We start from the raw sequence: 14,349 nt of genomic DNA, 5'->3' as shown, positions 1-14,349 counted from the left end.
CAACATAGATGTTAACTCATCACAATTCCAGGGATTTTGGAAGTTGCATCACCAAATCCTTTATCAGTAATGCCAATAGTTCAGAGTTTAACATGCTAACACATGGAAACATGGTATGCGGAAATGTGCAGAGTATTTGTGTTGTGTCTCAATGCAACTTGCTTCTTTCTGTGCCTCCTATATTAATGCATTATGTTTTTACTTTCCAAGCTTATAGTGCTGTATGTCACCAGTATTTCAATCTCCTGTGCAAAAAAACACAGTCTCACAAACGTGGGGGTAAAAAACACAGGGAACAGACACAGGAGGCACTGTATGATCATATTCAGTATGATGCGGCCACAATACCCAGCCAAGTTATAACACAGCATAGAGAGAAAATGCGTGAGTAATAGGTGTAAAAGCTGTGCCTCAGCTTAACCTTATATATGTTTGGAAGTGCACTGAGGTGCAAAATCACCAATTGTGCAGATTCATCATGTATGTGGAAAACCTTTAGGGGTACTAAAGATCTTTAGGTATGAATTACTTTGCAATGGAAAATATCTCTATTTGAGGAATCTTGCTTAGTACAAAGTAAGCACTGTTTATCACGTTTAGGAGCAAAATTACATTTGTATGCACAATAATGCTGCAACATCAATGTGAGTGTGCATACACATTTAAGATCACAAGTGTGCTTTCATTGCTGTGCAATGAGAACTATTATTTAGGCAGGCAGATTAACACTCCTAATAGCCAATAGTATGTGGTGAGAGTAAAATATAAGTCTGGCCTGATCAAAATGAGTATGACACTTTCTTAAACCAGTGGCTAAAAGAAGGAGGACCAAACAAACTAATTAATGTAGGGGCCAAGCTAAAGCTCCTCTCTTTATATTGTTTTTGGATTTGAAAAGATGAGCTTTACCAGACATCTAAAGCTGCAAGTAGATAGACTTAAAAATAGTTCACCAAGCTCTGTGTACTTTTTGTATGTTCGTGGACTTGCCTTTCAAAAATCCTTTATCATCATTGGTAAATGCTTTAACGTTTGTCCCTTCTTGGGGTGGTTTGGTTACCGCCTTGCAGACTGCCCCTGTTACATTGCCAACACATTTGACTGCGAGCAAACTTCTTTTTCTTTTTGTGTCTCTCCTGTGCGCTCATGGCGGCCATGGCGCTTTGAATCGGCTCACTAATGTCAGTTGTTTTACTTTTCTTTTTCAATTTATGTGGCAAGAAAAGTCCAGTTAGGAATTTACAACGCTAATAGCTCTAACTCGAGCAAATGCAAGACCCACTTCATTGCAAATGCTTGTCTTTGTCTGTTATAAGGTACAAAAACCGAAATGAAGTCCTCCCCCCTCATAAATTCCACCAGACTTTCTCTGAAAGAAATCTTGTGCCGAAAAATGTGTAGGATGTAGCAATTTCTGCAAAACTCAGAATTTCAATTTGGGACAACCTCCTGTTTGCACTGTGATGATGTTTTTCCTGAAGAGTTGAAACAAGACCTTACATTGTTTTTGTCCCACTAGATCAAATCAAAGCATAATCTATGCTTAGAAGAATGTTCACAATTCTGCAGGTCGATCAGTAAGATATTTCAATGACTAGCCCCTCAAGTTATCCGTGTGGTCAAATAGACCCACTGTGATGCACACTCATCTTTCCAAATCAGATTACAAGACTAAAGTAGCCATGTAACTGGGTGAGGCTTCAGAGGCTATAGAGGTAGGTAACTTGAACAGTACCTTTTGTTAATTTATAAGACCAAAAAAACAGTGGACTTCATCAACCACTACAAAAAAAACTTCGCAGTTTAATGGGTATTCCAGACATTCTGGAGCTTAAATTTAGAACTCCACAGGAGCACAGTATTTTTGGAACTACTCCACGCAGCCCTTTTTTTAACAAAAAATACAGCAGGGTTCCAATTGATGTCACCAATCTATTTCTAAAAGCTACACGGAACCCACTTCATCTGCAACCTCTATTTGGTCAAAAAGGAGGGTAAACGTTTAAAATCAGTGGTGAACTTGATTTTTTGGTTTGTTTAGAGATACTTTAAAGTGGGCACCTTCAGGAGGTACATCTATGGACATTCTTCAGGAACAGGTCAACTAGTTCTCATTGTCAGGGACATCTTAGCTGCTGGGGAAGCCTGCATTATGCCTCTGCCTGTGAGTGCAGGAGGGCTGCCAACTCTTCAACCCAAGGCTAATGAATATCTGTGAGCTATTCTGCGGGGGGGCATCATTTTGCTTTACGCCACTGCTTTCTGGCTCAAATGCCACAAGTCTGCTGGGTACACACAGATGTGGGTCCTGTGCTCTTTTTTAACCAAAAGATCCAAACTGCACCTTGCTTAAAAGTGCAGTAGTGGTGAAACTGGCCAAGAAGTGCTTGTGTTCCCATTCAGAGGAAACAGTTCAGACTGGATGATTCCTATTGGAGCAGAGCCAACACTAATTTGCATATAGATGCTCTGCATAGAAAACGGACTGGAACTGTCTCTTCTCCTGACTTCCTTGGAAACCACACGTTTCACGGCACTCCGCCGCATACGGACTGCGTCCTTGGACTTATCAAGGTCCCTCATTTGCAGTTATTGTCTAATCGTTTCAACATTTTCCATTGTGGCACGCTTATATTTACCAGCTCGAACACAGTTCCAGATGTGAAACCAACGCTGTAACTTGGACTAATCTAAATCTCTGTTCAATTATACCATCTCTTAGCCTTGAAAAAGTCACCTGCATGACGAAACACGTGTTGGCTGCGTTTTGATGGACGTCTTCTCTCAATGAAGCAAACTGCGTTTTCAATTAAAGAGACTTTCTTCTAAGAACGTGGGATACTTATGTGCCTTTTTCTTCAATGGAATTCACATACCTTGGATGTTACCAGCTACTTATTGTTGTTGTTTACATTGTGTGCTTTGGTCTTTATTGTGCATTGTTATTTGTGTATAGCCATACACATTTTCTGTGCTTATGGGTAGTAAGGCACTTGACCACCTGCACCACTTATGAATTGTAAAATTCTGATTACTGTGTTTACTCCCCTGTAGGTGTGGCATTCTTCACCCTTACTACCTCTCAAATTCAGAATGTAGTCTACTTTTCAGAAATGTTTAGCTGTCCGGGATCCACAACTGGTTTCACACCCATTTCTGTCACTAACTGTAAAGAGTGTGAACGCACAAAAAATAGTAAAAATCGGGTATGTCCCAGTAAAATTCCAAAACTGTGTTGAAAATGCTGGATATCTGCTTAAAATTTGCCTGTTCCTGAAAGCTGGGAAGATGATGATTTAAGCACCTCAAACCCTTGGTTGATCCCATTTGCAGGGAAAAAATTGGATACTTTCTTCTGCAGCACCTTTTTCCTGTTTTTCCTGAAAAAACACACATTTTAGCTGTACTTTGGCTAATTTCTCAGTCTCCTCCAGTGGAACCCACTAACTCTGGGTACCTTTAGAATCCCCAGGATGTTGGAAAAAAGGACTCAGATTTGGCGTGGCTAGCTTATGTGGACAAAAAGTTATGGGGGGCTAAGCATAAACTACCCAAAGTAGCCAAAAAAGGGCTCAGCATGGGGGGGTGGAAGGCCCAGCAGCTAAGGGGTTAATCTCTGAATGGGAAGAACTTTCTTGTGATCACTATCAAGATAGCAGTAGCTATCCTCAGCCTCTTATCCTATGTAGTCTAAGACAAGCAGAATCCTTTCTAGAGGCCAGAATCTCTCTCCCTGATCCCTGTATTAAAAAGCTCCTAAATGATGGAGAATAGTTCTCCTCTGGGACGACTCACCAGCATGAATTAGATGACACATTCCATGCATGCTAGAGCAGGGAACGTGAGGAGGTTGGACCTCATGTAGACTAGGAGTTTCAGAGCCTTATTTGGAATGACCTAGACCTGATTATGTAAATCAAAACACTCAGGTCTGGCTGAGGTGCACGCTGCAGCGACATCCTGTGAGAAAGTAGCCTCTTTCTAGCTTTGTTACCCCCACTTTTGGCCTGTTTGTGAGTGTATGTCAGGGTGTTTTCACTGTCTCACTGGGATCCTGCTAGCCAGGGCCCAGTGCTCACAGTGAAAACCCTATGTTTTCAGTATGTTTGTTATGTGTCACTGGGACCCTGCTAGTCAGGACCCCAGTGCTCATAAGTTTGTGGCCTATATGTATGTGTTCCCTGTGTAGTGCCTAACTGTCTCACTGAGGCTCTGCTAATCAGAACCTCAGTGGTTATGCTCTCTCATTTCTTTCAAATTGTCACAAACAGGCTAGTGACCAATTTTACCAATTTACATTGGCTTACTGGAACACCCTTATAATTCCCTAGTGTATGGTACTGAGGTACCCAGGGTATTGGGGTTCCAGGAGATCCCTATGGGCTGCAGCATTTCTTTTGCCACCCATAGGGAGCTCTGACAATTCTTACACAGGCCTGCCACTGCAGCCTGAGTGAAATAACGTCCACGTTATTTCACAGCCATTTTACACTGCACTTATGTAACTTATAAGTCACCTATATGTCTAACCTTTACCTGGTAAAGGTTAGGTGCAAAGTTACTTAGTGTGAGGGCACCCTGGCACTAGCCAAGGTGCCCCCACATTGTTCAGAGCCAATTCCCTGAACTTTGTGAGTGCGGGGACACCATTACACGCGTGCACTACATATAGGTCACTACCTATATGTAGCTTCACAATGGTAACTCCGAATATGGCCATGTAACATGTCTATGATCATGGAATTGCCCCCTCTATGCCATCCTGGCATAGTTGGCACAATCCCATGATCCCAGTGGTCTGTAGCACAGACCCTGGTACTGCCAAACTGCCCTTCCTGGGGTTTCACTGCAGCTGCTGCTGCTGCCAACCCCTCAGACAGGCATCTGCCCTCCTGGGGTCCAGCCAGGCCTGGCCCAGGATGGCAGAACAAAGGACGTCCTCTGAGAGAGGGTGTTACACCCTCTCCCTTTGGAAAATGGTGTGAAGGCAGGCGAGGAGTAGCCTCCCCCAGCCTCTGGAAATGCTTTGTTGGGCACAGATGTGCCCAATTCTGCATAAGCCAGTCTACACCGGTTCAGGGGACCCCTTAGCCCTGCTCTGGCGCGAAACTGGACAAAGGAAAGGGGAGTGACCACTCCCCTGACCTGCACCTCCCCTGGGAGGTGTCCAGAGCTCCTCCAGTGTGCTCCAGACCTCTGCCATCTTGGAAACAGAGGTGCTGCTGGCACACTGGACTGCTCTGAGCGGCCAGTACCACCAGGTGATGTCAGAGACTCCTTCTGATAGGCTCCTTCAGGTGTTAGTAGCCTATCCTCTCTCCTAGGTAGCCAAACCCTCTTTTCTGGCTATTTAGGGTCTCTGTCTCTGGGGAAACTTTAGATAACGAATGCAAGAGCTCATCCGAGTTCCTCTGCATCTCTCTCTTCACCTTCTGCCAAGGAATCGACTGCTGACCGCGCTGGAAGCCTGCAAACCTGCAACATAGTAGCAAAGACGACTACTGCAACTCTGTAACGCTGATCCTGCCGCCTTCTCGACTGTTTTCCTGCTTGTGCATGCTGTGGGGGTAGTCTGCCTCCTCTCTGCACCAGAAGCTCCGAAGAAATCTCCCGAGGGTCGACGGAATCTTCCCCCTGCAACAGCAGGCACCAAAAAGCTGCATTACCGGTCCCTTGGGTCTCCTCTCAGCACGACGAGCGAGGTCCCTCGAATCCAGCGACTCTGTCCAAGTGACCCCCACAGTCCAGTGACTCTTCAGTCCAAGTTTGGTGGAGGTAAGTCCTTGCCTCACCTCGCTGGGCTGCATTGCTGGGAACCGCGACTTTTGCAGCTACTCCGGCCCCTGTGCACTTCCGGCGGAAATCCTTTGTGCCCAGCCAAGCCTGGGTCCACGGCACTCTAACCTGCATTGCACGACTTTCTAAGTTGGTCTCCGGCGACGTGGGACTCCTTTGTGCGACTTCGGGTGAGCACCGTTTCACGCATCCTCGTAGTGCCTGTTTCTGGCACTTCTCCAGGTGCTACCTGCTGCTGAGAGGGCTCCTTTTCTTGCTCGACGTCCCCTCTCTCTCCTGGTCCAATTTGCGACCTCCTGGTCCCTCCAGGGCCACAGCAGCGTCCAAAAACGCTAACTGCACGATTTGCAGCTAGCAAGGCTTGTTGGCATTCTTTCGGCGGGAAAATACTTCTGCACGACTCTCCACGGCGAGAGGGATCCGTCCACCAAAGGGGAAGTCTCTAGCCCTTTTCGTTCCTGCAGAAACCTCAGCTTCTTCTGTCCAGTAGAAGCTTCTTTGCACCCGCAGCTGGCATTTCCTGGGCATTTGCCCATCTCCGACTTGCTTGTGACTTTTGGACTTGGTCCCCTTGTTCCACAGGTACCCTAGATTGGAAATCCACAGTTGTTGCATTGTTGGTTTGTGTCTTTCCTGCATTATTCCTCTAACACGACTTCTTTGTCCTAAGGGGAACTTTAGTGCACTTTGCACTCACTTTTCAGGGTCTTGGGGAGGGTTATTTTTCTAACTCTCACTATTTTCTAATAGTCCCAGCGACCCTCTACAAGGTCACATAGGTTTGGGGTCCATTCGTGGTTCGCATTCCACTTTTGGAGTATATGGTTTGTGTTGCCCCTATCCCTATGTTTCCCCATTGCATCCTATTGTAACTACACATTGTTTGCACTGTTTTCTAAGACTATACTGCATATTTTTGCTATTGTGTATATATATCTTGTGTATATTTGCTATCCTCTCACTGAGGGTACACTCTAAGATACTTTGGCATATTGTCATAAAAATAAAGTACCTTTATTTTTAGTATAACTGTGTATTGTGTTTTCTTATGATATTGTGCATATGACACTAAGTGGTACTGTAGTAGCTTCACACGTCTCCTAGTTCAGCCTAAACTGCTCTGCTAAGCTACCATTATCTATCAGCCTAAGCTGCTAGACACCCTATACACTAATAAGGGATAACTGGGCCTGGTACAAGGTGCAAGTACCCCTTGGTACTCACTACAAGCCAGTCCAGCCTCCTACACATCCTGACTGGGGAAAGTGTAGGAGGTAGTCTTGTGCCTAACCATGGACAATGCTCAGTAGTACATTTTCTCCCAAGCCGGCTGTATGTCTTCAATGATATATAAATCACAAAATGGCATTCGTATGCCGAGTGCTGGTGGATCTGACCAAAGACTTTCTGTACTATTGCAGGAACACAAGATTTTTCATCAGGTGAAAAACCTCCCAGGTGGAGTAAAAAAGATCCCTGGTGCGGATTTCGAGGAGATAAGAGCAGTTGGACCTTGGACCAGCAGTTTACGAACTCTGATGAGGAGCATGGGCATCTCATCAGGGCCTTAATTGCATCTCAGCTGAATTTGCAGTAACCGGAGTACTGGGGCTGGTATTTGGATCTGGAAACTTCAGCAATGGATGTTCCCTTCAAGAATTGAATCTGTTGGTAGCAATGCTTTTCTTTAGTTTGCAATAATCCCAAGAGTAATATGTCAGGCCAGACCTTAGGGAGCAGCCCTGATATTTATTTATTCTCCTTCAACATGCTATTGTGATGTCCAGCTGTGCTGGGACTTTCTTGGGACGGAATATTGGATTGTTTTTCCCAAGAGTCCAATTCTTCTCTAGTTCCCATGGGCAACATTCGACTGCTGATGGCTGCAGCGCCATTTTGTTGTTGTCTTGGAGAATGATGAGGCTGAAATGCCATCCTATGCTTAACATCAGCCGCAAAATTCTTCAGGGCATCCTGGGTCCCTGGGAGCACTCAGTATCATAAGTCAAATTGGAAGATTGGGATATCTGACTTGGAATATAGCAAGTGAGGGTTTCACTAGTTGGTGTTTGTACCCTACATTTTCTTTCTCTGCATGCACAGTCAGGTAAAGCTTAACGATGAGGTAACACTCTTAGGATAAATATTATACTCAAAAGATACACGGAGCTGGGTGCCCCCATACTTATCTGGGTGTAACTTTCATTTCAGGAGGTGGGTATTTGCTTCACGACGTGGCATGTAATTTCAGCACTGGGATGTACAGGACCATCTCTGCAGTATGCATAAGACACAAGTATGAGATCTAAAAGAAGGGGAGTGGGCTTTAAATAATGCAAACTTACACAGCTGCATCCTAGCATGACGTCCGCGGCCATACCCAATATTCAGCCATGACTTACACAGTGACTTCCAGGTCTGTGTTGGGAGCATTGTGTAAGTTAAGTAAGCCATACGTGGAGTTTTGGCTGCAATTTGAAGTTTGCAATAAAACAAAATTGCAGAGCTTCAACCACCGTTCAGCGATTTTGTGTCCGGAGTGGGCGAAACACACCCCTGAAAGAAAACCGGAGCAACCTGTATTTAATTAGCCACACAGCACATTTCAGTTCTATGCTTTGGCATGGAAAACCAAACGGAAGCAATGACTTTGCTACGCGCGTTCAATGAGGTTTATCGTTTGACGGGGCCATTATTATTTTAATAATCGTTATAATAGTCCCCGGAGACAGTCTGCAATATCGACTGCTGCCGTAATAGTTCCATGATGGAGAAGTAGCAATTAAAACAGAAATCTACTCGCTAATTAGACGCAATCGAGCACAACGTGCCAAAATACTAAATAACTCCTCACTCGTGGAAGGAGGCACCAGACGGCAGCTAGGGATCCCGAGGCCAACCGCGTGCAGCAAACTTTATTTCTCAAGGGGGCCGTGTAACTTCTGACGGCTGATTGTGCCTCGTTCCCACCGATTTATGTTGCATCTTTCAAGACTCCGAAATGCTGGGATTCTTCATCTCTTGAACTGTAGATAGAAATATAATAACGCAGCAGCAGGTCAAAGAAAGTTCAGGATAGTCTGGTTTCAACTTCCTGCGAGGCAGACTAAACAGAACCTCTGTTGAGAGTCACCAGACAAGGCGGACCATATGGCCCTACATATTTGTATGATAGTGTAGCACAAAATGGCGCGGGCCTCAGAAGCTTCCGTGGATTTTCAACACATGCAAAAATCTATCTTCCATTTGCATGTATTTATTTCCAAGTTGCTCCTCTCCAATATTTTGACCCACCATAGTGAACCTTTATATTCCAAAGAACTTTATATAAACACACTGAGCAATATCATTTCGCAAAATGCATGGGTCCTTATGGAACAATGGCGAAAGTCTAAAGATAATCTTCGCCGCGACCAAACCTAATGTGGTGTGTGCCCTCTCTTGTTGGATCCCTTCGGAAAGTCGTTGGTGCGTCACGCTACATTGACATGTCTTTGCAAGGAGAATGTTCTGTATGCAAAGATTAGTTTGTGCCACCAGATCCTTCCACTGTGCTCAATTTGTTAAAAAACAAAAAACTAAAAATAAAAAATAGGTGCAGCAGTCCAAAGTTTTTCTTAGCCGTCCACCTCCACTGCTGCATAATTGCCGGCATCATGCTGCCTAGTCTTGATTCCACTTCATGCGTCTTTTTTCACCACCTAATATGTCCTGTCTCATTATCCCACACTCGCAGGTTATTTTTGTGTCCCTGCTATCTTTCTTTGTCATTGTTTACCTTTCCCTTCCTTCTCCTTTCTCCCTTTAATGGCTTTCTCTCCTTCCTCGGGTCACAGTCTAATAAGGAAAAGTAAACCTGGTCCCCAGAAAAAACGAATACCACCACCCAGCACTTGGATCCTCTGGCACACATTAAGCACTGGGCGCCAACTGGGTCAGAGCGCAGTTGCTTAGATGCTGAAACAGGTATTTCACAGTAGATAGAGAACACACACTATGTGTGTTCTGCGCTCCTTACTGGCAATCTTCTGTGTCACATTCAACTGGACGGACCGTGACGTTGATTAAAGGTCTACAGGCCTGTGGGCTCTAATTGATCCATCAACTAATATCGTACTGCAGTCTTACATTCCTAATGGAAATCCATTTATTTATGCCAAGTATGCTACATCCTACTTGGGTGGACTAATAGTGGTGTGATTCAGAGGAGGTTAGGGCATTATTTATTTTGAGTCAGTAGTTGCCGATGGGACCCAACCTGCACTTGTTTTTAAGAAACAGCACTTATTTTTCCTCATCATATTGTGATCATGAGCAAGAAAGTGGAAAACACACAAAGTGAAAAGACTGAGGCAGAGAGCCATGGAAAAACCAGCACAAGGGATAAATTTAACAGGGACCTGCAAAAATGAGATAAAGGGCAGTGAGGTCTTGTAGTGGATTTTACAGGTGAATTCAAGACTATGCAGGCAGCCTTAGTATTTGGTGCACTGATTTTTAATAGCACTTCCCAAGCAGAGCTTTTGCCATCAACACTCATTCTTTTACAAATGGTTTATGGGTTAGCAAATGTTACATATAAATCAGGGCTGTAAGGCCCAGATCTAAGAGGGTTAGCTTGATTTCAGGATCACCACAGAAGATATGTTTGTATTAAATAAATGTAAGTGGAAAATATTAAGCAGTCAGCGGTTAACCACACAATCTCTCACTGGTAAATGTTGGAACCCTCAGCTCTTAAGCAGTCCTTTGAACCCCTGTGGATTGCTTTGCAATTCTGATTGCAGTATAGATGCTTTAACTTTTGTTACTTTTGGCAACTTTATGTCTGTGCCTGTATGTATACCAGGTTATTAGGATGCTAGATACTCTGGTTTTCAACAAAGTGAATGAAAAAAATAATACTTTTCACCAGTGTCATAGGACACATGATGTTAAGTTATGAGATGTCATCAGTGCCAACCAGCATTTGAGGTCACTTCTCCTACCACTGGTGTTCTCGAGAGCAGCCTAGGAGATTTGGAATCCTCCACTCTTCTGTACTTACAGGAGCTCTGGTTCTTGACGGTGTTTCAATGACATTTTTTACTCTATGTGTAGGTATTTATAGTGCACAAACATTGATGAGAACAATGAACACTGCACTATGTCAAAGACCTATTTTATTGAGAATGATCACTATAACCAGGGCCACTGGAGTTATGCAGTAGAAGAGGACCAAATTATGAGGCAGAGTTGACTAAATTATGGTGAAACAAAAGGCCAACTATGCAGCGTAATGCAGCACATTCTGCGATACTATCACTTCGTTATTTTGTCATTTTTTACCCATTTTAACACTGTCTGGGCAAATGTTTCACTGCAGTACGCATTTAACACAGCACTGAAAAACAAAAAGGTTACTAGTCAACCGTAACAAAGGGCATTTTACTGGACAACAAGTGTTGCCACGTTTTTGGTAACGTTTGATGCATTTCAGATAGAAACATATTTTTATGTGGTTGAAATCACAGATCATACACCAGAAGATGGGTTATGTAGCAAATGTGTCAAATCCATAACTATGGGAAAACACCACAGCCACAAAATCGCATCATTCTAGTGGCTGTGACCCTAAAACTGCACTATTTTTTCTTCAATTTTCACAAGCCCTCATATGAAGCCCTGCTTACTTAAGGAGAAAAAAATAAGTAAAATAAAGGCAGAGGAAGAGAACATAATTTTGTCACTTGCAGATGACATTTAAGCACCTTCTTCCGGTCTGATGCTTTAGACGCATTTAGAACTGAAGAGCAAAAGCCAGTGCCTTTGACTCGGTTCTCTCTTCTTCCCGCCTCGTCGGCCATTTTCTCAATTTAGACGCAAGATCAATCAAGTTCAAGCAATCATCTCTTGCAGGGAGAAGAAAGTAATTTTAACTCCTCGCTGCTTATCACAGTCTTAGCCATGATTGGAATCGCTGCTCGGCCGCCGCTGAATATTCAACGGAGGATGCTGAATATACGAAGTACTTGCGCTAAGTGCAGCAGGTGGGTAATAAGTGGACAGGTATCAGCTGCATTGGCCAGACAATCCAATAGAATTGGATCTTTAACTTGCTACAGGAGCATGCTGGTGAGGCCACACTGAACCCTCTTGCAGCCATTTAATACTGCAAAGCGCATAATAATTCCGCTAGGCATCCGGTAGCGGACAGAAAATTCAAATTGCTTTTTCTTCCTCCTTTTTTCATGTGACAAAAATACATCAGACCTGAATGCGACATATCCCTGCCTTGACATTTCATCACCACTGTATCCAACAATGCAGGGCCTTGGGCTTTTTATGGTAAACGTAAGTTTTTCCGCATGACCTTTAAGAATATTCAACGGTGTATGAGGCAGAGTTTGACTTTTATTGCGAAGAGGTTAGGCGTCCTACATTTGTTGGTATGCATTCCTGTCTGCTACGATTTGTTCCGTGTGCATAGGAATACGTTTACATTTTTTTCGCCATTCATTTTTCCATGACACCCTCACTCTACTCGCTCTCCCTCAAAACAAGGCATCAGGGGCCAGATGTAGCAAAATGCTAATTTGCGACTTGCAAATTGCGAGTCCCTGCGACTCGCAATTTGCAACTCGCAAATTGGTATGCTGTACGGTGTCTCAGACACCGACTGCGACTCACTATGGGGTCGCAATGACCCACCTCATTAATATTCATGAGGTGGGTCGCTTATTGCGGCCCCATAGCGAGTCTAGGCACTCGCAAACATGGAGGCCTGCTGTCGTCAGCAGACCTCCATGTTCGTGACTGCTTTAAATAAAGCAGTTTTTTTTTTTTTTTAAGTGTAGCCCGTTTTCCTTAAAGGAAAACGAGCTGCACTTAAAAAAAAAAACCGAAACCTTTAGTTTCGGTTTTTTTTCAGGGCAGGTAGTGGTCCCTTGGACCACTACCTGCCCTGAAAAAATATTTGTGGGTCCATTCACAAAGTGGAAGGGGTCCCATGGGGACCCCTTCCAATTTGCGAGTGGGTTACCATCCACTTGAAGTGGATGGTAACTGCGACACCATTTGCGACCGCATATGCGGTCGCAAATGGTATTGCATACCACTCAGAATCGCAAATAGGAAGGGAACACCCCTTCCTATTTGCGATTCGGAAATGCATATTGCGAGTCGGTACCGACTCGCAATATGCATTTCTGCATTGGGAAACGCGAATAGCGAGTCGCAAACGGCAATTTTTGCCGTTTGCGACTCGCTATTTGTTTCCTGCATCTGGCCCTTGGTTTCCTTCAGTCCCGTGCACATTTTTTTAATTAACTCATGGTGAAGTTCATCATTAACCAGTGGTTGATTAGTCTAGAAATGTAATATTCCATTAGGGTTGGGGAATAGTCTGTTACATCAATGGATCTCCAGAGGTTGTGGCTTGCTATGACAAAGACCTGATATTTTTGAGAGATCAGTAAGGGAATTCACCAACTTTGGCTACATGTGCTTAAGAGTAAACATAACTACTCTGCCACTAACTCAGTAGTCACTTAAAGGTGAAATTTCATCCAAAATATTTCCCTTTGTTACTTTATGTGGATCTAATGGAATTAGTGCCCACCTATAGTAACGAAGGTGCACGTGCATCGTTCTCATTGAAACGTGCTAGAGAACAGAAAAGATGGATAAAGAAGAAGAGAAGGTGGTTAACTTCATGCAGTTAAAATTGGGAAAAAGTGATGGATAATTCTGGGTGTTGTGAAAAAAACGTTTTGAGTTTCTCTTTAAAGCCCAACAGTTAACTCCACTTGCACAAGGGTAAATTACCGCATATTTTACATTGTATGGCTTTTGGTTAAACAAGATTTTTTTTTACTCTCAAGTGAAAAATAACCCGTATTTTAACCCTATGCAGTCTTATGGTTTCTTGTTTTACCTTTTTTTCCTCTTTCGTAACTTTTTTTTATTTGAGACTAGATACATAGTTCCCTTAGAAACTTTAACTCCGATAATACAGGGGCCAGAGTTCCATCAAGTACCTAGCTCAGCCTTCTGATGCATGAAATCAATAGTTCTGCATATGCAATAGTCCAGTGTCCCGAGGTCTTCGTTGGCTGTCAACGCCTCTGACTTCCTCTCGGATTCTGGCCAGAGTCGGTTCTTTCTCCTTCTCCACCAGCTTGACTCCAAAAATTACAGCTCCCCCATCCTTCCCACAAGGACATTGAACAGCTGGAAAATAACATGTTGCCTTTGTTCTCAATAAGCAGGACTGCTGCTAAAATGACAATACTGTGCCACCTTCCTCTTTGTTTTATGTTTTTAAAATAAATGTCAGTACCCCCTGGTGGAGTAGGCAGGGGAGGTTTGTTTTCTCAGTTTGGCATAACTAAAAAGAAATGCAATACAACACATGCAATCAGTGCTTTAAATGGAAAAATAGAAGTGCAGGTACTCTGTGATAGAGTACCTGCTTGTTTCTGGAAGTGCCGGTACTCTCCAATTAAAAGCATTACGTTTATCTTGAGATATGCCGGTACTCTCCCTCTCAAAATAAAAAAGTGCCGGTACTCA

General features: G+C 43.7%; 1 protein-coding gene across 1 annotated transcript in view; it reads right to left on the bottom strand.

The window, feature by feature from the left end:
* The window catches only part of RND2 (Rho family GTPase 2), a 178,143-nt gene that overhangs the window by 11,449 nt on the left and 152,345 nt on the right, over positions 1-14,349 (bottom strand). The gene's annotated exons all lie outside the window — the stretch shown is intronic.

The sequence above is a fragment of the Pleurodeles waltl genome, chromosome 6 (genome assembly GCF_031143425.1).
Source record: "Pleurodeles waltl isolate 20211129_DDA chromosome 6, aPleWal1.hap1.20221129, whole genome shotgun sequence".
In the NCBI taxonomy this organism is placed as follows: domain Eukaryota; kingdom Metazoa; phylum Chordata; class Amphibia; order Caudata; family Salamandridae; genus Pleurodeles; species Pleurodeles waltl.
Note: the sequence above shows the minus strand (reverse complement) of the source record. Positions and strands in the feature narration are given on the sequence as shown.